Source organism: Stenella coeruleoalba (genome assembly GCF_951394435.1).
Source record: "Stenella coeruleoalba genome assembly, contig: scaffold_102, whole genome shotgun sequence".
NCBI lineage: Eukaryota > Metazoa > Chordata > Mammalia > Artiodactyla > Delphinidae > Stenella > Stenella coeruleoalba.
The window spans coordinates 475,238-497,370 of NW_027645966.1; the positions used below are offsets into that span (position 1 = coordinate 475,238).

The 22,133-nt window shown below is 43.5% G+C and overlaps 1 long non-coding RNA gene across 9 annotated transcripts in view; it reads left to right on the top strand.

The window, feature by feature from the left end:
• LOC307181428 overlaps positions 1-22,133 on the top strand; it is a 914,212-nt gene that overhangs the window by 474,564 nt on the left and 417,515 nt on the right. The window contains exon 5 of one of the 9 annotated variants that reach the window (XR_013826754.1): positions 13,079-13,128. The exons of the other annotated variants lie outside the window; for them this stretch is intronic. This is a non-coding gene — a long non-coding RNA (uncharacterized lncRNA). Of the gene's footprint in view, positions 1-13,078; positions 13,129-22,133 lie in introns of those variants that run through there. 9 annotated transcript variants of the gene reach the window in all.

Below are 22,133 nucleotides of genomic sequence, written 5' to 3' on the forward strand. Positions count from 1 at the left end.
GTTGAGACCCGTGTAATGGGTACCATGCAATATGACTTCAAAGGGTCTTCATTTGCTCACCGAACCTCTCCAATCCTATCACTGCTGCGTTTATGCCCCTGTACACACGCTTGATTCTCTTTTGGAGACATAGCAATCCATAGGTTTTAAGATACTTACTAGTCAGGTACATTCTTAGGCGTTTAATATGTGGTTTTGAGTCCATTTCGTTGAGCAAGGAGTAGCTCTTGTCTATTCCATATTTGGCTTAAGGAACTTTATCTGTGCTCATTTCAATCTCTGGTTTTATGCAGCACCCCAACTCACCTTTACCCTTAAGCAAGAATAAGTTGGTTTTCTAAATTTGAGACCCTGTTCTGTTCTGTAATTCAGTTCCTGTGTAGCCAAGTTTCCATTCCGTGTATTACTGATATCTTATGATGTTTCTTTTTCTGTGTGACTTATTTCAGTTAGAATCATCATACCTGAATCCACTCATTGTGCTGCTAAGGGCCTGATGACACAGATTTCATTGCTGAGTGATATTGCTTTGTAAGTAAATACCACAACTTCTTTATCCATTTTTCACTTACGGCAATGTTGAACTTGTACTGTAAACGAGGTTCTTGTAAACAGAGCCGTTCCAAACTTTGGGGTGGCTGTGTCTTTTTGATTTTAATTTCCCTAAGCTATAGGACCATAAGTGGAAGTGCCCTAGGCTCTGTTGCTTTGTTTTTTAGATGTTTCAGGAAACACCATACACTTCTCCGGAGTGGTTGTTGGCAATTTACATCCCGCCCTTCAGCATAACAAGGCTCCCAGTTCTCCATGGCCTGTCCTGCCTTTCTGGATTTTACACTTTTTTCAGATGGCCCTTTTGACCGGGGGGAAGTGAGACTTCATTGTAGTGCAGATTTCCTTTGCAAGCTTGCTTGGTTGGCCAAAAAGGGCGTATGCGTTTTTTCCTGAATATATTCAGGAAAAAACGCATACGCCCTTTTTGGCCAAGTGCATCATTGTGGACGTTCTGCCTCTTTTCCTATGCTTTCAATGCAATTCCAGTCTACCTCCTGAAATCGGTTTCCTGCAATTCTGCCCCGCTTTCAAGTCCTCTTGGCAGCCTTACTTCAGTCTATTTTTGGACGATAGCTGTCATTTATAACTCTGCAGGTTTGTGAATTACAGTGCCCCTGAGCTCCTTTCTTCAACTTGTTTCTTGTGACCTGGCCGCAACACCGCAGGATGGCTTCAGGCCCTAATCTGGTTCCGGCACGGCACGCTGAGCCTTTGGTTATTTCCTCTTCCTGGTGGGAAATGAGAGTTAAATTTGCCCGTCCAGACACCTCCAGCTAGTCTCCATTGGTTCTCGCTATTCCTGTTCATCTTCCGCAGAAACTGCAAACTGGGCCAAACAGGAGGTTAAAGGGACTGACTCTCCAAGTCGGGAGAGGGTTAGTAAAGCGTCTGGAATGTTGCACCCGAGTACCAGGGTACGAAAACTGAGACATATTTGAACACGTCTCCCGATCACATGGTTGATCATACTCTGTGTTCCACATGCATGTTTTAGCTGAAGGAAGAATACCTTAAACCTGGAGAGTTGAGACCCGTGTAATGGGTACCATGCAATATGACTTCAAAGGGTCTTCATTTGCTCACCGAACCTCTCCAATCCTATCACTGCTGCGTTTATGCCCCTGTACACACGCTTGATTCTCTTTTGGAGACATAGCAATCCATAGGTTTTAAGATACTTACTAGTCAGGTACATTCTTAGGCGTTTAATATGTGGTTTTGAGTCCATTTCGTTGAGCAAGGAGTAGCTCTTGTCTATTCCATATTTGGCTTAAGGAACTTTATCTGTGCTCATTTCAATCTCTGGTTTTATGCAGCACCCCAACTCACCTTTACCCTTAAGCAAGAATAAGTTGGTTTTCTAAATTTGAGACCCTGTTCTGTTCTGTAATTCAGTTCCTGTGTAGCCAAGTTTACATTCCATGTATTAGTGATATCTTATGATGTTTCTTTTTCTGTGTGACTTATTTCAGTTAGAATCATCATACCTGAATCCACTCATTGTGCTGCTAAGGGCCTGATGACACAGATTTCATTGCTGAGTGATATTGCTTTGTAAGTAAATACCACAACTTCTTTATCCATTTTTCACTTACGGCAATGTTGAACTTGTACTGTAAACGAGGTTCTTGTAAACAGAGCCGTTCCAAACTTTGGGGTGGCTGTGTCTTTTTGATTTTAATTTCCCTAAGCTATAGGACCATAAGTGGAAGTGCCCTAGGCTCTGTTGCTTTGTTTTTTAGATGTTTCAGGAAACACCATACACTTCTCCGGAGTGGTTGTTGGCAATTTACATCCCGCCCTTCAGCATAACAAGGCTCCCAGTTCTCCATGGCCTGTCCTGCCTTTCTGGATTTTACACTTTTTTCAGATGGCCCTTTTGACCGGGGGGAAGTGAGACTTCATTGTAGTGCAGATTTCCTTTGCAAGCTTGCTTGGTTGGCCAAAAAGGGCGTATGCGTTTTTTCCTGAATATATTCAGGAAAAAACGCATACGCCCTTTTTGGCCAAGTGCATCATTGTGGACGTTCTGCCTCTTTTCCTATGCTTTCAATGCAATTCCAGTCTACCTCCTGAAATCGGTTTCCTGCAATTCTGCCCCGCTTTCAAGTCCTCTTGGCAGCCTTACTTCAGTCTATTTTTGGACGATAGCTGTCATTTATAACTCTGCAGGTTTGTGAATTACAGTGCCCCTGAGCTCCTTTCTTCAACTTGTTTCTTGTGACCTGGCCGCAACACCGCAGGATGGCTTCAGGCCCTAATCTGGTTCCGGCACGGCACGCTGAGCCTTTGGTTATTTCCTCTTCCTGGTGGGAAATGAGAGTTAAATTTGCCCGTCCAGACACCTCCAGCTAGTCTCCATTGGTTCTCGCTATTCCTGTTCATCTTCCGCAGAAACTGCAAACTGGGCCAAACAGGAGGTTAAAGGGACTGACTCTCCAAGTCGGGAGAGGGTTAGTAAAGCGTCTGGAATGTTGCACCCGAGTACCAGGGTACGAAAACTGAGACATATTTGAACACGTCTCCCGATCACATGGTTGATCATACTCTGTGTTCCACATGCATGTTTTAGCTGAAGGAAGAATACCTTAAACCTGGAGAGTTGAGACCCGTGTAATGGGTACCATGCAATATGACTTCAAAGGGTCTTCATTTGCTCACCGAACCTCTCCAATCCTATCACTGCTGCGTTTATGCCCCTGTACACACGCTTGATTCTCTTTTGGAGACATAGCAATCCATAGGTTTTAAGATACTTACTAGTCAGGTACATTCTTAGGCGTTTAATATGTGGTTTTGAGTCCATTTCGTTGAGCAAGGAGTAGCTCTTGTCTATTCCATATTTGGCTTAAGGAACTTTATCTGTGCTCATTTCAATCTCTGGTTTTATGCAGCACCCCAACTCACCTTTACCCTTAAGCAAGAATAAGTTGGTTTTCTAAATTTGAGACCCTGTTCTGTTCTGTAATTCAGTTCCTGTGTAGCCAAGTTTCCATTCCGTGTATTACTGATATCTTATGATGTTTCTTTTTCTGTGTGACTTATTTCAGTTAGAATCATCATACCTGAATCCACTCATTGTGCTGCTAAGGGCCTGATGACACAGATTTCATTGCTGAGTGATATTGCTTTGTAAGTAAATACCACAACTTCTTTATCCATTTTTCACTTTCGGCGATGTTGAACTTGTACTGTAAACGAGGTTCTTGTAAACAGAGCCGTTCCAAACTTTGGGGTGGCTGTGTCTTTTTGATTTTAATTTCCCTAAGCTATAGGACCATAAGTGGAAGTGCCCTAGGCTCTGTTGCTTTGTTTTTTAGATGTTTCAGGAAACACCATACACTTCTCCGGAGTGGTTGTTGGCAATTTACATCCCGCCCTTCAGCATAACAAGGCTCCCAGTTCTCCATGGCCTGTCCTGCCTTTCTGGATTTTACACTTTTTTCAGATGGCCCTTTTGACCGGGGGGAAGTGAGACTTCATTTTAGTGCAGATTTCCTTTGCAAGCTTGCTTGGTTGGCCAAAAAGGGCGTATGCGTTTTTTCCTGAATATATTCAGGAAAAAACGCATACGCCCTTTTTGGCCAAGTGCATCATTGTGGACGTTCTGCCTCTTTTCCTATGCTTTCAATGCAATTCCAGTCTACCTCCTGAAATCGGTTTCCTGCAATTCTGCCCCGCTTTCAAGTCCTCTTGGCAGCCTTACTTCAGTCTATTTTTGGACGATAGCTGTCATTTATAACTCTGCAGGTTTGTGAATTACAGTGCCCCTGAGCTCCTTTCTTCAACTTGTTTCTTGTGACCTGGCCGCAACACCGCAGGATGGCTTCAGGCCCTAATCTGGTTCCGGCACGGCACGCTGAGCCTTTGGTTATTTCCTCTTCCTGGTGGGAAATGAGAGTTAAATTTGCCCGTCCAGACACCTCCAGCTAGTTTCCATTGGTTCTCGCTATTCCTGTTCATCTTCCGCAGAAACTGCAAACTGGGCCAAACAGGAGGTTAAAGGGGCTGACTCTCCAAGTCGGGAGAGGGTTAGTAAAGCGTCTGGAATGTTGCACCTGAGTACCAGGGTACGAAAACTGAGACATATTTGAACACGTCTCCCGATCACATGGTTGATCATACTCTAGGTTCCACATGCATGTTTTAGCTGAAGGAAGAATACCTTAAACCTGGGTAGTTGAAACCCGTGGAATGGGTACCATGCAATATGACTTCAAAGGGTCTTCATTTGCTCACCGAACCTCTCCAATCCTATCACTGCTGCGTTTATGCCCCTGTACACATGCTTGATTCTCTTTCGGAGACATAGCAATCCATAGGTTTTAAGATACTTACTAGTCAGTTACATTCTTAGGCGTTTAATATGCGGTGTTGAGTCCATTTCGTTGAGCAAGGAGTAGCTCTTGTCTATTCCATATTTGGCTTAAGGAACTTTATCTGTGCTCATTTCAATCTCTGGTTTTATGCAGCACCCCAACTCACCTTTCCCCTTAAGCAAGCATAAGTTGGTTTTCTAAATTTGAGACCCTGTTCTGTTTTGGAATGCAGTTCCTGTGTAGCCAAGTTTACATTCCGTGTATTAGTGATATCTTATGATGTTTCTTTTTCTGTGTGACTTATTTCAGTTAGAATCATCGTACCTGAATCCACTCATTATGCTGCTACGGGCCTGATGACATAGATTTCATTGCTGAGTGATACTGCATTGTACGTAAGTACCACAAGTTCTTTATCCATTTTTCACTTTCTGTGATATTGAACTTGTACGGTAAACGAGGTTCTTGTAAACGGAGGCATCCCAAACTTTGGGGTGGCTGTGTCTTTTTGATTTTAATTTCCCTAAGCTATAGGACCATAAGTGGAAGTGCCCTAGGCTCTGTTGCTTTGTTTTTTAGATGTTTCAGGAAACACCATACACTTCTCCTGAGTGTCTGTTGGCAATTTACATCCCGCCCATCAGCATAACAAGGCTCCCAGTTCTCCATGGCCTGTCCTGCCTTTCTGGATTTTACACTTTTTTCAGATGGCCCTTTTGACCGGGGGGAAGTGAGACTTCATTGTAGTGCAGATTTCCTTTGCAAGCTTGCTTGGTTGGCCAAAAAGGGCGTATGCGTTTTTTCCTGAATATATTCAGGAAAAAACGCATACGCCCTTTTTGGCCAAGTGCATCATTGTGGACGTTCTGCCTCTTTTCCTATGCTTTCAATGCAATTCCAGTCTACCTCCTGAAATCGGTTTCCTGCAATTCTGCCCCGCTTTCAAGTCCTCTTGGCAGCCTTACTTCAGTCTATTTTTGGACGATAGCTGTCATTTATAACTCTGCAGGTTTGTGAATTACAGTGCCCCTGAGCTCCTTTCTTCAACTCGCTTTCTTGTGACCTGGCCGCAACACCGCAGGAGGTCTTCAGGCCCTAATCTCTTTCTGGCACGGCACGCTGAGCCTTTGGTTAATTCCTCTTCCTGATGGGAAATGAGAGTTAAATTTGCCCATCCAGACACCTCCAGCTAGTCTCTCATTGGTTCTCGCTATTCCTGTTCATCTTCTGCAGAAATTGCAAACTGGGCCAAACAGGAGGTTAAAGGGACTGACTCTCCAAGTGGGGAGAGTGTTAGTAAAGCGTCTGGAATGTTGCACCCGAGTAGCAGGGTACGAAAACTGAGACATATTTGAACACGTCTCCCGATCACATGCTTGATCATACTCTAGGTTCCACATGCATGTTTTAGCTGAAGGAAGAATACCTTAAACCTGGGTAGTTGAAACCTGTGGAATGGGTACCATGCAATATGACTTCAAAGGGTCTTCATTTGCTCACGAACCTCTCCAATCCTATCACTGCTGCGTTTATGTCCCTGTACACATGCTTGATTCTCTTTCGGAGACATAGCAATCCATAGGTTTTAAGATACTTACTAGTCAGGTACATTCTTAGGCGTTTCATATGCGGTGTTGAGTCCATTTCGTTGAGCAAGGAGTAGCTCTTGTCTATTCCATATTTGGCTTAAGGAACTTTATCTGTGCTCATTTCAATCTCTGGTTTTATGCAGCACCCCAACTCACCTTTACCCTTAAGCAAGCATAAGTTGGTTTTCTAAATTTGAGACACTGTTCTGTTCTGTAATTCAGTTCCTGTGTAGCCAAGTTTCCATTCCGTGTATTACTGATATCTTATGATGTTTCTTTTTCTGTGTGACTTATTTCAGTTAGAATCATCATACCTGAATCCACTCATTGTGCTGCTAAGGGCCTGATGACATAGATTTCATTGCTGAGTGATATTGCTTTCTAAGTAAATACTACAACTTCTTTATCCATTTTTCACTTTCTGCGATGTTGAACTTGTACTGTAAACGAGGTTCTTGTAAACAGAGGCTTCCCAAACTTTGGGGTGGCTGTGCCTTTTTGATTTTAATTTCCCTAAGCTATAGGACCATAAGTGGAAGTGCCCTAGGCTCTGTTGCTTTGTTTTTTAGATGTTTCAGGAAACACCATACACTTCTCCTGAGTGTCTGTTGGCAAATTACATCCCGCCCATCAGCATAACAAGGCTCCCAGTTCTCCATGGCCTGTCCTGCCTTTCTGGATTTTACACTTTTTTCAGATGGCCCTTTTGACCGGGGGGAAGTGAGACTTCATTGTAGTGCAGATTTCCTTTGCAAGCTTGCTTGGTTGGCCAAAAAGGGCGTATGCGTTTTTTCCTGAATATATTCAGGAAAAAACGCATACGCCCTTTTTGGCCAAGTGCATCATTGTGGACGTTCTGCCTCTTTTCCTATGCTTTCAATGCAATTCCAGTCTACCTCCTGAAATCGGTTTCCTGCAATTCTGCCCCGCTTTCAAGTCCTCTTGGCAGCCTTACATCAGTATATTTTTGGACGATAGCTCTCATTTATAACTCTGCAGGTTTGTGAATTACAGTGCCCCTGAGCTCCTTTCTTCAACTCGCTTTCTTTTGAGCTGGCCGCAACACCGCAGGATGGCTTCAGGCCCTAATCTGGTTCCGGTACGGCACGCTGAGCCTTTGGTTATTTCCTCTTCCTGGTGGGAAATGAGAGTTAAATTTGCCCGTCCAGACACCTCCAGCTAGCCTCTCATTGGTTCTCGCTATTCCTGTTCATCTTCCGCAGAAATTGCAAACTGGGCCAAACAGGAGGTTAAAGGGACTGACTCTCCAAGTCGGGAGAGTGTTAGTAAAGCGTCTGGAATGTTGCACCCGAGTACCAGGGTACGAAAACTGAGACATATTTGAACACGTCTCCCGATCACATGGTTGATCATACTCTGGGTTCCACATGCATGTTTTAGCTGAAGGAAGAATGCCTAAAACCTGGGTAGTTGAAACCCGTGGAATGGGTACCATGCAATATGACTTCAAAGGGTCTTCATTTGCTCACCGAACCTCTCCAATCCTATCACTGCTGCGTTTATGCCCCTGTACACACGCTTGATTCTCTTTTGGAGACATAGCAATCCATAGGTTTTAAGATACTTACTAGTCAGGTACATTCTTAGGCATTTAATATGGGGTTTTGAGTCCATTTCGTTGAGCAAGGAGTAGCTCTTGTGTATTCCATATTTGGCTTAAGGAACTTTATCTGTGCTCATTTCAATCTCTGGTTTTATGCAGCACCCCAACTCACCTTTCCCCTTAAGCAAGCATAAGTTGGTTTTCTAAATTTGAGACCCTGTTCTGTTCTGGAATGCAGTTCCTGTGTAGCCAAGTTTACATTCCGTGTATTAGTGATATCTTATGATGTTTCTTTTTCTGTGTGACTTATTTCAGAAAGAATCATCGTACCTGAATCCACTCATTATGCTGCTACGGGCCTGATGACATAGATTTCATTGCTGAGTGATACTGCATTGTACGTAAGTACCACAAGTTCTTTATCCATTTTTCACTTTCTGTGATATTGAACTTCTACGGTAAACGAGGTTCTTGTAAATGGAGGCGTCCCAAACTTTGGGGTGGCTGTGTATTTTTGATTTTAATTTCCCTAAGCTATAGGACCATAAGTGGAAGTGCCCTAGGCTCTGTTGCTTTGTTTTTTAGATGTTTCAGGAAACACCATACACTTCTCCAGAGTGTCTGTTGGCAATTTACATCCCGCCCATCAGCATAACAAGGCTCCCAGTTCTCCATGGCCTGTCCTGCCTTTCTGGATTTTACACTTTATACTGATGGCCCTTTTGACCGGGGGGAAGTGAGACTTCATTGTAGTGCAGATTTTCTTTGCAAGCTTGCTTGGTTGGCCAAAGAGGGCGTATGCGTTTTTTCCTGAATATATTCAGGAAAAAACGCATATGCCCTTTTGGCAAAGTGCATCATTGTGGACGTTCTGCCTCTTTTCCTACGCTTTCAATGCAATTCCAGTCTACCTCCTGAAATCGGTTTCCTGCAATTCTGCCCCGCTTTCAAGTCCTCTTGGCAGCCTTACTTCAGTCTATTTTTGGACGATAGCTGTCATTTATAACTCTGCAGGTTTGTGAATTACAGTGCCCCTGAGCTCCTTTCTTCAACTCGCTTTCTTGTGACCTGGCCGCAACACCGCAGGAGGTCTTCAGGCCCTAATCTCTTTCTGGCACGGCACGCTGAGCCTTTGGTTAATTCCTCTTCCTGGGGGGAAATGAGAGTTAAATTTGCCCATCCAGACACCTCCAGCTAGTCTCTCATTGGTTCTCGCTATTCCTGTTCATCTTCTGCAGAAATTGCAAACTGGGCCAAACAGGAGGTTAAAGGGACTGACTCTCCAAGTGGGGAGAGTGTTAGTAAAGCGTCTGGAATGTTGCACCCGAGTAGCAGGGTACGAAAATTGAGACATATTTGAACACGTCTCCCGATCACATGCTTGATCATACTCTAGGTTCCACATGCATGTTTTAGCTGAAGGCAGAATACCTTAAACCTGGGTAGTTGAAACCTGTGGAATGGGTACCATGCAATATGACTTCAAAGGGTCTTCATTTGCTCACGAACCTCTCCAATCCTATCACTGCTGCGTTTATGTCCCTGTACACATGCTTGATTCTCTTTCGGAGACATAGCAATCCATAGGTTTTAAGATACTTACTAGTCAGGTACATTCTTAGGCGTTTCATATGCGGTGTTGAGTCCATTTCGTTGAGCAAGGAGTAGCTCTTGTCTATTCCATATTTGGCTTAAGGAACTTTATCTGTGCTCATTTCAATCTCTGGTTTTATGCAGCACCCCAACTCACCTTTCCCCTTAAGCAAGCATAAGTTGGTTTTCTAAATTTGAGACCCTGTTCTGTTCTGTAATTCAGTTCCTGTGTAGCCAAGTTTCCATTCCGTGTATTACTGATATCTTATGATGTTTCTTTTTCTGTGTGACTTATTTCAGTTAGAATCATCATACCTGAATCCACTCATTGTGCTGCTAAGGGCCTGATGACATAGATTTCATTGCTGAGTGATATTGCTTTCTAAGTAAATACTACAACTTCTTTATCCATTTTTCACTTTCTGCGATGTTGAACTTGTACTGTAAACGAGGTTCTTGTAAACAGAGGCTTCCCAAACTTTGGGGTGGCTGTGCCTTTTTGATTTTAATTTCCCTAAGCTATAGGACCATAAGTGGAAGTGCCCTAGGCTCTGTTTCTTTGTTTTTTAGATGTTTCAGGAAACACCATACACTTCTCCTGAGTGTCTGTTGGCAAATTACATCCCGCCCATCAGCATAACAAGGCTCCCAGTTCTCCATGGCCTGTCCTGCCTTTCTGGATTTTACACTTTTTTCAGATGGCCCTTTTGACCGGGGGGAAGTGAGACTTCATTGTAGTGCAGATTTCCTTTGCAAGCTTGCTTGGTTGGCCAAAAAGGGCGTATGCGTTTTTTCCTGAATATATTCAGGAAAAAACGCATACGCCCTTTTTGGCCAAGTGCATCATTGTGGACGTTCTGCCTCTTTTCCTATGCTTTCAATGCAATTCCAGTCTACCTCCTGAAATCGGTTTCCTGCAATTCTGCCCCGCTTTCAAGTCCTCTTGGCAGCCTTACATCAGTATATTTTTGGACGATAGCTCTCATTTATAACTCTGCAGGTTTGTGAATTACAGTGCCCCTGAGCTCCTTTCTTCAACTCGCTTTCTTTTGAGCTGGCCGCAACACCGCAGGATGGCTTCAGGCCCTAATCTGGTTCTGGTACGGCACGCTGAGCCTTTGGTTATTTCCTCTTCCTGGTGGGAAATGAGAGTTAAATTTGCCCGTCCAGACACCTCCAGCTAGCCTCTCATTGGTTCTCGCTATTCCTGTTCATCTTCCGCAGAAATTGCAAACTGGGCCAAACAGGAGGTTAAAGGGACTGACACTCCAAGTCGGGAGAGTGTTAGTAAAGCGTCTGGAATGTTGCACCCGAGTACCAGGGTACGAAAACTGAGACATATTTGAACACGTCTCCCGATCACATGGTTGATCATACTCTGGGTTCCACATGCATGTTTTAGCTGAAGGAAGAATGCCTAAAACCTGGGTAGTTGAAACCCGTGGAATGGGTACCATGCAATATGACTTCAAAGGGTCTTCATTTGCTCACCGAACCTCTCCAATCCTATCACTGCTGCGTTTATGCCCCTGTACACACGCTTGATTCTCTTTTGGAGACATAGCAATCCATAGGTTTTAAGATACTTACTAGTCAGGTACATTCTTAGGCATTTAATATGGGGTTTTGAGTCCATTTCGTTGAGCAAGGAGTAGCTCTTGTGTATTCCATATTTGGCTTAAGGAACTTTATCTGTGCTCATTTCAATCTCTGGTTTTATGCAGCACCCCAACTCACCTTTCCCCTTAAGCAAGCATAAGTTGGTTTTCTAAATTTGAGACCCTGTTCTGTTCTGGAATGCAGTTCCTGTGTAGCCAAGTTTCCATTCCGTGTATTAGTGATATCTTATGATGTTTCTTTTTCTGTGTGACTTATTTCAGTAAGAATCATCGTACCTGAATCCACTCATTATGCTGCTACAGGCCTGATGACATAGATTTCATTGCTGAGTGATACTGCATTGTACGTAAGTACCACAAGTTCTTTATCCATTTTTCACTTTCTGTGATATTGAACTTCTACGGTAAACGAGGTTCTTGTAAATGGAGGCGTCCCAAACTTTGGGGTGGCTGTGTATTTTTGATTTTAATTTCCCTAAGCTATAGGACCATAAGTGGAAGTGCCCTAGGCTCTGTTGCTTTGTTTTTTAGATGTTTCAGGAAACACCATACACTTCTCCAGAGTGTCTGTTGGCAATTTACATCCCGCCCATCAGCATAACAAGGCTCCCAGTTCTCCATGGCCTGTCCTGCCTTTCTGGATTTTACACTTTATACTGATGGCCCTTTTGACCGGGGGGAAGTGAGACTTCATTGTAGTGCAGATTTTCTTTGCAAGCTTGCTTGGTTGGCCAAAGAGGGCGTATGCGTTTTTTCCTGAATATATTCAGGAAAAAACGCATATGCCCTTTTGGCAAAGTGCATCATTGTGGACGTTCTGCCTCTTTTCCTACGCTTTCAATGCAATTCCAGTCTACCTCCTGAAATCGGTTTCCTGCAATTCTGCCCCGCTTTCAAGTCCTCTTGGCAGCCTTACTTCAGTCTATTTTTGGACGATAGCTGTCATTTATAACTCTGCAGGTTTGTGAATTACAGTGCCCCTGAGCTCCTTTCTTCAACTCGCTTTCTTGTGAGCTGGCCGCAACACCGCAGCATGGCTTCAGGCCCTAATCTCGTTCCGGCACGGCACGCTGAGCCTTTGGATATTTCCTCTTCCTGGAGGGAAATGAGAGTAAAATTTGCCCGTCCAGACACCTCCAGCTAGTCTCTCATTGGTTCTCCCTATTCCTGTTCATCTTCCGCAGAAATTGCAAACTGGGCCAAACAGGAGGTTAAAGGCGCTGACTCTCCAAGTGGGGAGAGTGTTAGTAAAGCGTCTGGAATGTTGCACCCGAGTACCAGGGGAGGAAAACTGAGACATATTTGAACACGTCTCCCGTTCACACGGTTGATCATACTCTGGGTTCCACATGCATGTTTTAGCTGAAGGAAGAATACCTTAAACCTGGAGAGTTGAGACCCGTGGAATGGGTACCATGCAATATGTCTTCAAAGGGTCTTCATTTGCTCACCGAACCTCTCCAATCCTATCACTGCTGCGTTTATGCCCCTGTACACACGCTTGATTCTCTTTTGGAGACATAGCAATCCATAGATTTTAAGATACTTTCTAGTCAGGTACATTCTTACGCGTTTAATATGGTGTGTTGAGTCCATTTCGTTGAGCAAGGAGTAGCTCTTGTCTATTCCATATTTGGCTTAAGGAACTTTATCTGTGCTCATTTCAATCTCTGGTTTTATGTAGCACCCCAACTCACCTTTCCCCTTAAGCAAGCATAAGTTGGTTTTCTAAATTTGAGACCCTGTTCTGTTTTGGAATTCAGTTCCTGTGTAGCCATTTTTCATTCTGTGTATTAGTGATATCTTATGATGTTTCTTTTTCTGTGTGACTTATTTCAGTTAGAATCATCGTACCTGAATCCACTCATTATGCTGCTACTGGCCTGATGACATAGATTTCATTGCTGAGTGATACTGCATTGTACGTAAGTACCACAAGTTCTTTATCCATTTTTCACTTTCTGTGATATTGAACTTGTACGGTAAATGAGGTTCTTGTAAACAGAGGCGTCCCAAACTTTGGGGTGGCTGTGTCTTTTTGATTTTAATTTCCCTAAGCTATAGGACCATAAGTGGAAGTGCCCTAGGCTCTGTTGCTTTGTTTTTTAGATGTTTCAGGAAACACCATACACTTCTCCCGAGTGTCTGTTGGCAATTTACATCCCGCCCATCAGCATAACAAGGCTCCCAGTTCTCCATGGCCTGTCCTGCCTTTATGGATTTTACACTTTTTTCAGATGGCCCTTTTGACCAGGTGGAAGTGAGACTTCATTATAGTGCAGATTTCCTTTGCAAGCTTGCTTGGTTGGCCAAAAAGTGCGTATGCGTTTTTTCCTGAATATATTCAGGAAAAAACGCATACGCCCTTTTTGGCCAAGTGCATCATTGTGGACGTTCTGCCTCTTTTCCTATGCTTTCAATGCAATTCCAGTCTACCTCCTGAAATCGGTTTCCTGCAATTCTGCCCCGCTTTCAAGTCCTCTTGGCAGCCTTACTTCAGTCTATTTTTGGACGATAGCTGTCATTTATAACTCTGCAGGTTTGTGAATTACAGTGCCCCTGAGCTCCTTTCTTCAACTCGCTTTCTTGTGACCTGGCCGCAACACCGCAGCATGGCTTCAGGCCCTAATCTGGTTCCGGCACGGCACGCTGAGCCTTTGGTTAATTCCTCTTCCTGGTGGGAAATGAGAGTTAAATTTGCCCGTCCAGACACCTCCAGCTAGTCTCTCATTGGTTCTCGCTATTCCTGTTCATCTTCCGCAGAAATTGCAAACTGGGCCAAACAGGAGGTTAAAGGGACTGACTCTCCAAGTCGGGAGACTGTTAGTAAAGCGTCTGGAATGTTGCACCCGAGTACCAGGGTACGAAAACTGAGACATATTTGAACACGTCTCCCGATCACATGGTTGATCATACTCTAGGGACACATGCATGTTTTAGCTGAAGGAAGAATATCTTAAACCTGGGTAGTTGAAACCCGAGGAATGGGTACCATGCAATATGACTTCAAAGGGTCTTCATTTGCTCACGAACCTCTCCAATCCTATCACTGCTGCGTTTATGCCCCTGTACACATGCTTGATTCTCTTTTGGAGACATAGCAATCCATAGGTTTTAAGATACTTACTAGTCAGGTACATTCTTAGGCGTTTAATATGCGGTGTTGAGTCCATTTCGTTGAGCAAGAAGTAGCTCTTGTCTATTCCATATTTGGCTTAAGGAACTTTATTTGTGCTCATTTCAATCTCTGGTTTTATGCAGCACCCCAACTCACCTTTCCCCTTAAGCAAGCATAAGTTGGTTTTCTAAATTTGAGACCCTGTTCTGTTCTGTAATTCAGTTCCTGTGTAACCAAGTTTACATTCCGTTTATTAGTGATATCTTATGATGTTTCTTTTTCTGTGTGACTTATTTCAGTTCGAATCACCGTACCTGAATCCACTCATTGTGCTGCTAAGGGCCTGATGACATAGATTTCATTGCTGAGTGATATTGCTTTGTAAGTAAATACCACAACTTCTTTATCCATTTTTCACTTTCTGTGATGTTGAACTTGTACTGTAAACGAGGATCTGGTAAACAGAGCCGTTCCAAACGTTGGGGTGGCTGTGTCTTTTTGATTTTAATTTCCCTAAGCTATAGGACCGTAAGTGGAAGTGCCCTAGGCTCTGTTGTTTTGTTTTTTAGATGTTTCAGGAAACACCATACACTTCTCCAGAGTGTCTGTTGGCAATTTACATCCCGCCCATCAGCATAACAAGGCTCCCAGTTCTCCATGGCCTGTCCTGCCTTTCTGGATTTTACACTTTATACTGATGGCCCTTTTGACCGGGGGGAAGTGAGACTTCATTGTAGTGCAGATTTTCTTTGCAAGCTTGCTTGGTTGGCCAAAGAGGGCGTATGCGTTTTTTCCTGAATATATTCAGGAAAAAACGCATATGCCCTTTTTGGCCAAGTGCATCATTGTGGACGTTCTGCCTCTTTTCCTATGCTTTCAATGCAATTCCAGTCTACCTCCTGAAATCGGTTTCCTGCAATTCTGCCCCGCTTTCAAGTCCTCTTGGCAGCCTTACTTCAGTCTATTTTTGGACGATAGCTGTCATTTATAACTCTGCAGGTTTGTGAATTACAGTGCCCCTGAGCTCCTTTCTTCAACTCGCTTTCTTGTGAGCTGGCTGCAACACCGCAGGATGGCTTCAGGCCCTAATCTGGTTCCGGCCCGGCATGCTGAGCCTTTGGTTAATTCCTCTTCCTGGTGGGAAATGAGAGTTAAATTTGCCCGTCCAGACACCTCCAGCTAGTCTCTCATTGGTTCTCGCTATTCCTGTTCATCTTCCGCAGAAATTGCAAACTGGGCCAAACAGGAGGTTAAAGGGACTGACTCTCCAAGTCGGGAGAGTGTTAGTAAAGCGTCTGGAATGTTGCACCTGAGTACCAGGGTACGAAAACTGAGACATATTTGAACACGTCTCCCGATCACATGGTTGATCATACTCTAGGGACACATGCATGTTTTAGCTGAAGGAAGAATATCTTAAACCTGGGTAGTTGAAACCCGTGGAATGGGTACCATGCAATATGACTTCAAAGGGTCTTCATTTGCTCACGAACCCCTCCAATCCTATCACTGCTGCATTTATGCCCCTGTACACATGCTTGATTCTCTTTTGGAGACATAGCAATCCATAGGTTTTAAGATACTTACTAGTCAGGTACATTCTTAGGCGTTTAATATGCGGTGTTGAGTCCATTTCGTTGAGCAAGGAGTAGCTCTTGTCTATTCCATATTTGGCTTAAGGAACTTTATCTGTGCTCATTTCAATCTCTGGTTTTATGCAGCACCCCAACTCACCTTTCCCCTTAAGCAAGCATAAGTTGGTTTTCTAAATTTGAGACCCTGTTCTGTTCTGTAATTCAGTTCCTGTGTAACCAAGTTTACATTCCGTTTATTAGTGATATCTTATGATGTTTCTTTTTCTGTGTGACTTATTTCAGTTCGAATCACCGTACCTGAATCCACTCATTGTGCTGCTAAGGGCCTGATGACATAGATTTCATTGCTGAGTGATATTGCTTTGTAAGTAAATACCACAACTTCTTTATCCATTTTTCACTTTCTGCGATGTTGAACTTGTACTGTAAACGAGGATCTGGTAAACAGAGCCGTTCCAAACGTTGGGGTGGCTGTGTCTTTTTGATTTTAATTTCCCTAAGCTATAGGACCGTAAGTGGAAGTGCCCTAGGCTCTGTTGTTTTGTTTTTTAGATGTTTCAGGAAACACCATACACTTCTCCAGAGTGTCTGTTGGCAATTTACATCCCGCCCATCAGCATAACAAGGCTCCCAGTTCTCCATGGCCTGTCCTGCCTTTCTGGATTTTACACTTTATACTGATGGCCCTTTTGACCGGGGGGAAGTGAGACTTCATTGTAGTGCAGATTTTCTTTGCAAGCTTGCTTGGTTGGCCAAAGAGGGCGTATGCGTTTTTTCCTGAATATATTCAGGAAAAAACGCATATGCCCTTTTTGGCCAAGTGCATCATTGTGGACGTTCTGCCTCTTTTCCTATGCTTTCAATGCAATTCCAGTCTACCTCCTGAAATCGGTTTCCTGCAATTCTGCCCCGCTTTCAAGTCCTCTTGGCAGCCTTACTTCAGTCTATTTTTGGACGATAGCTGTCATTTATAACTCTGCAGGTTTGTGAATTACAGTGCCCCTGAGCTCCTTTCTTCAACTCGCTTTCTTGTGAGCTGGCTGCAACACCGCAGGATGGCTTCAGGCCCTAAACTGGTTCCGGCCCGGCATGCTGAGCCTTTGGTTAATTCCTCTTCCTGGTGGGAAATGAGAGTTAAATTTGCCCGTCCAGACACCTCCAGCTAGTCTCTCATTGGTTCTCGCTATTCCTGTTCATCTTCCGCAGAAATTGCAAACTGGGCCAAACAGGAGGTTAAAGGGACTGACTCTACAAGTCGGGAGAGTGTTAGTAAAGCGTCTGGAATGTTGCACCTGAGTACCAGGGTACGAAAACTGAGACATATTTGAACACGTCTCCCGATCACATGGTTGATCATACTCTAGGGACACATGCATGTTTTAGCTGAAGGAAGAATATCTTAAACCTGGGTAGTTGAAACCCGTGGAATGGGTACCATGCAATATGACTTCAAAGGGTCTTCATTTGCTCACGAACCCCTCCAATCCTATCACTGCTGCATTTATGCCCCTGTACACATGCTTGATTCTCTTTTGGAGACATAGCAATCCATAGGTTTTAAGATACTTACTAGTCAGGTACATTCTTAGGCGTTTAATATGCGGTGTTGAGTCCATTTCGTTGAGCAAGGAGTAGCTCTTGTCTATTCCATATTTGGCTTAAGGAACTTTATCTGTGCTCATTTCAATCTCTGGTTTTATGCAGCACCCCAACTCACCTTTCCCCTTAAGCAAGCATAAGTTGGTTTTCTAAATTTGAGACCCTGTTCTGTTCTGTAATTCAGTTCCTGTGTAACCAAGTTTACATTTCGTTTACTAGTGATATCTTATGATGTTTCTTTTTCTGTGTGACTTATTTCAGTTAGAATCATCATACCTGAATCCACTCATTGTGCTGCTAAGGCCCTGATGACATAGATTTCATTGCTGAGTGATATTGCTTTGTAAGTGAATACCACAACTTCTTTATCCATTTTTCACTTTCTGCGATGTTGAACTTGTACTGTAAACGAGGTTCTTGTAAACAGAGCCGTTCCAAACGTTGGGGTGGCTGTGTCTTTTTGATTTTAATTTCCCTAAGCTATAGGACCATAAATGGAAGTGCCCTAGGCTCTGTTGTTTTGTTTTTTAGATGTTTCAGGAAACACCATACACTTCTCCAGAGTGTCTGTTGGCAATTTACATCCCGCCCATCAGCATAACAAGGCTCCCAGTTCTCCATGGCCTGTTCTGCCTTTCTGGATTTTACACTTTTTTCAGATGGCCCTTTTGACCGGGGGGAAGTGAGACTTCATTGTAGTGCAGATTTCCTTTGCAAGCTTGCTTGGTTGGCCAAAAAGCGCCTATGTGTGTTTTCCTGAATATATTCAGGAAAAAACGCATATGCCCTTTTTGGGCAAGTGCATCACTGTGGACGTTCTGCCTCTTTTTCTATGCTTGAAATGCAGTTCCTGTCTACCTCCTGAAATCGGTTTCCTGCAATTCTGCCCCGCTTTCAAGTCCTCTTGGCAGCCTTACTTCAGTCTATTTTTGGACGATAGCTGTCATTTATAACTCTGCAGGTTTGTGAATTACAGTGCCCCTGAGCTCCTTTCTTCAACTCGCTTTCTTGTGAGCTGGCCGCAACACCACAGGATGTCTTCAGGCCCTAATGTGGTTCCGGCATGGCACGCTGAGCCTTTGGTTAATTCCTCTTCCTGGTGGGAAATGAGAGTTAAATTTGCCCGTTCAGACACCTCCAGGTAGTCTCTCATTGTTTCTCGCTATTCCTGTTCATCTTCCGCAGAAATTGCAAACTGGGGCAAACAGGAGGTTAAAGGCACTGACTCTCCAAGTAGAGAGAGTGTTAGTAAAGCTTCTGGGATGTTGCACCCGAGTACCAGGGGAGGAAAACTGAGACATATTTGAACACGTCTCCCGTTCACACGGTTGATCATACTCTGGGTTCCACATGCATGTTTTAGCTGAAGGAAGAATACCTTAAACCTGGAGAGTTGAGACCCGTGTAATGGGTACCATGCAATATGACTTCAAAGGGTCTTCATTTGCTCACCGAACCTCTACAATCCTATCACTGCTGCGTTTATGCCCCTGTACACACGCTTGATTCTCTTTTGGAGACATAGCAATCCATAGGTTTTAAGATACTTACTAGTCAGGTACATTCTTAGGCGTTTAATATGGGGTGTTGAGTCCATTTCGTTGAGCAAGGAGTAGCTCTTGTCTATTCCATATTTGGCTTAAGGAACTTTATCTGTGCTCATTTCAATCTCTGGTTTTATGCAGCACCCCAACTCACCTTCCCCGTTAAGCAAGCATAAGTTGGTTTTCTAAACTTGAGACACTGTTCTGTTTTGTAATTCAGTTCATGTGTAGCCAAGTTCACATTCTGTGTATTAGTGATACCTTATGATGTTTCTTTTCTGTGTGACTTATTTCAGTTCGAATCATCATACCTGAATCCACTCATTATGCTGCTACGGGCCTGATGACATAGATTTCATTGCTTAGTGATATTGCATTGTACGTAAGTACCACAAGTTCTTTATCCATTTTTCACTTTCTGCGATATTGAACTTGTACGGTAAACGAGGTTCTTGTAAACAGAGGCATCCCAAACTTTGGGGTGGCTGTGTCTTTTTGATTTTAATTTCCCTAAGCTATAGGACCATAAGTGGAAGTGCCCTAAGCTCTGTTGCTTTGTTTTTTAGATGTTTCAGGAAACACCATACACTTCTCCAGAGTGGCTGTTGGCAATTTACATCCCGCCCATCAGCATAAGAAGGCTCCCAGTTCTCCATGGCCTGTCGTGCCTTTATGGATTTTACACTTTTTTCAGATGGCCCTTTTGACCAGGTGGAAGTGAGACTTCATTGTAGTGCAGATTTCCTTTGCAAGCTTGCTTGGTTGGCCAAAAAGGGCGTATGCGTTTTTTCCTGAATATATTCAGGAAAAAACGCATACGCCCTTTTTGGCCAAGTGCATCATTGTCGAGTTTCTGACTCTCTTCATATGTTTTCAATGCAATTCCAGTCTACCTCCTGAAATCGGTTTCCTGCAATTCTGCCTTGCTTTCAATGCCTCTTGATAGCCTTACCTCAATATATTTTTTAAAAATAGTTGGCCTTTATAACTCTGCAGGTTTTTGAATTGCAGTGGCCCTTAGCTCCATTTTTTAGCTCTTATTTTTGTGGTCTTGCCCCGTAACCACAGGATTCCTTGAAGCCCTATTTTTCTTCTGGGGCACCTTGCTGTGCCTTTGGTTAATTCTTCTTACTGATGTGATATTAGAGTGACATGTGCCCATTGAAACCGCTACAGCTAGTTTCTCACTGGTTCCCCCTATTCCCATTCATCCTCTGCACTAACTGCAGACTGTGCGATACCAGAACTTAAAGGCATTGACTCCATGTGGGGATGTTGTTAGTAAAGCGGCTGGAATGTCGATCCGGAGCCCCAGGAGAGGAAAAATGAGGTGCGTTTTAGAAACCTTTCCCGATCATATGGTATACCAGTCGCTGGGTTTCCCAAGCATGGTTTAGCTGTAGGAAGATTCCCTTCAACCTGGAGTGTTGGGACCCTTGGACTGAGTAGCATGAAGTATTGCATTAAACTTTCGGCAGTTGCTCACCAAAGCTCACCAATCCTGTCAGCCCCAAGTGTCCAGCCTTATGTCTTATCCAGCTGTGGGTTTATATGTGGTCAATCCAGGTTGCATCACAGCCCCTGAGCGAATTTTGTAAGAATTTTTCTCTCTTTCATTGTTTCAGCGTTTTGTTTTTAAAATTTATTTCTATAATGGGGTTTAGCTCCTTTTCACTGCTGTGTTTGTGCCGCTCTGCACACACTTGATTCCCTTATGGAGATATATCAATACATGGGTTTTAAGATTCTTATTCCTCAGATATATTTCTCTGCGGTGTATAGGGTGTGTTGAGGCCAGTTCATTGAGCAAGGTGTAGATCTTGTCTAATACCTATTTGGTTTATTGAACGGTATCTGTGCTAATTTCAAACTCTGGTTTTATGCATCACCCCACCTCTCCTTTCCCCTTAAGCTGACATAAGTGTGTTTTCTAAATGTGAGACACTGTTCTGTTCTGTAATTCATTTCTTGTGCAGCCATATTTACCCTCCCTCTATAAGTGATATCTTATGATATGTTTCTTTTTCTGTTTGACTTATTTCAAGTAGTATTATCGGACCTAAATCCACTCTTTATCCTTCTACTAGCCTTATTACATTGATTTCATGGTGAAGAGATATTCCATTGTACATATGTACCACATCTTCTTTATCCATTGTTCTCTTTCCTGGGATATTTAAGGTGTACTGAAGTTGAGGTTCTTGTAAACAGAGTAGCCCTAAACTGTGGTGTGCTTGTGTCTTGTTGATTTTTAGACTTCCCTAGATATACTCCCATGATTGGAAGAGTCCTATGCTCTGTAGCTCTGTTTTTTAGATGATTTAGGAACCACCATACACTTCTCCAGAGTGGCTCTCGGCAGTTCACACACTGCCCATCAGCGTATAAAGGCTCCCTGTTCTCCATGGCCTGTCCTGCATTTCTGGTTTTTACAATTTTTTAGGATGGCCCTTTTGACCGGTGGGAAGTGAGACTTCTTTGTTGTGCACATTTGCATTGCTTGCTTGCTTCGTTGCCCATAAAGTGCGTATGCGTTTTTTCCTGGATATAATCAGGAAAAAACGCATACGCCCTTTTGGGCCAACTGCATCATTGTCGAAATTCTGCCGCTTTTCATGTGCGTTAAAGACGAGTCCAATCTATCTCTTGAAATCTGTTTCTTGCAATTCTGTCTTGCATTCAGATCCTCTTCTTTGCCTTACCTCAACATATTTTTGGACGTTAGTTTTCATTTATAACTCTGCAGGTTTGTGAATTGCAGTGACCCTGAGCTCCATTTTTTAAGTTGCTCTTTTGTGAGCTGGCCTCAAACCCGCAGGATTGCTTCAGGCCCTATTTTGGCTCCGGCGAGGCAGGCTGAGCCTTTCTTTAATTCTTATTCTTAATGGGAAATTAGAGTGATATGTGCCCGTCCAAACCCCTACAACTCTTCTCTCATTGGTTCCCCCTCTTCCCGTTCATCCTCCTCACAATTTGCAAAATGTGTGAAACAGAAGTTTAAATGTGCTGATTCTCCAAGTGGGGAGATTCTAAGTAGC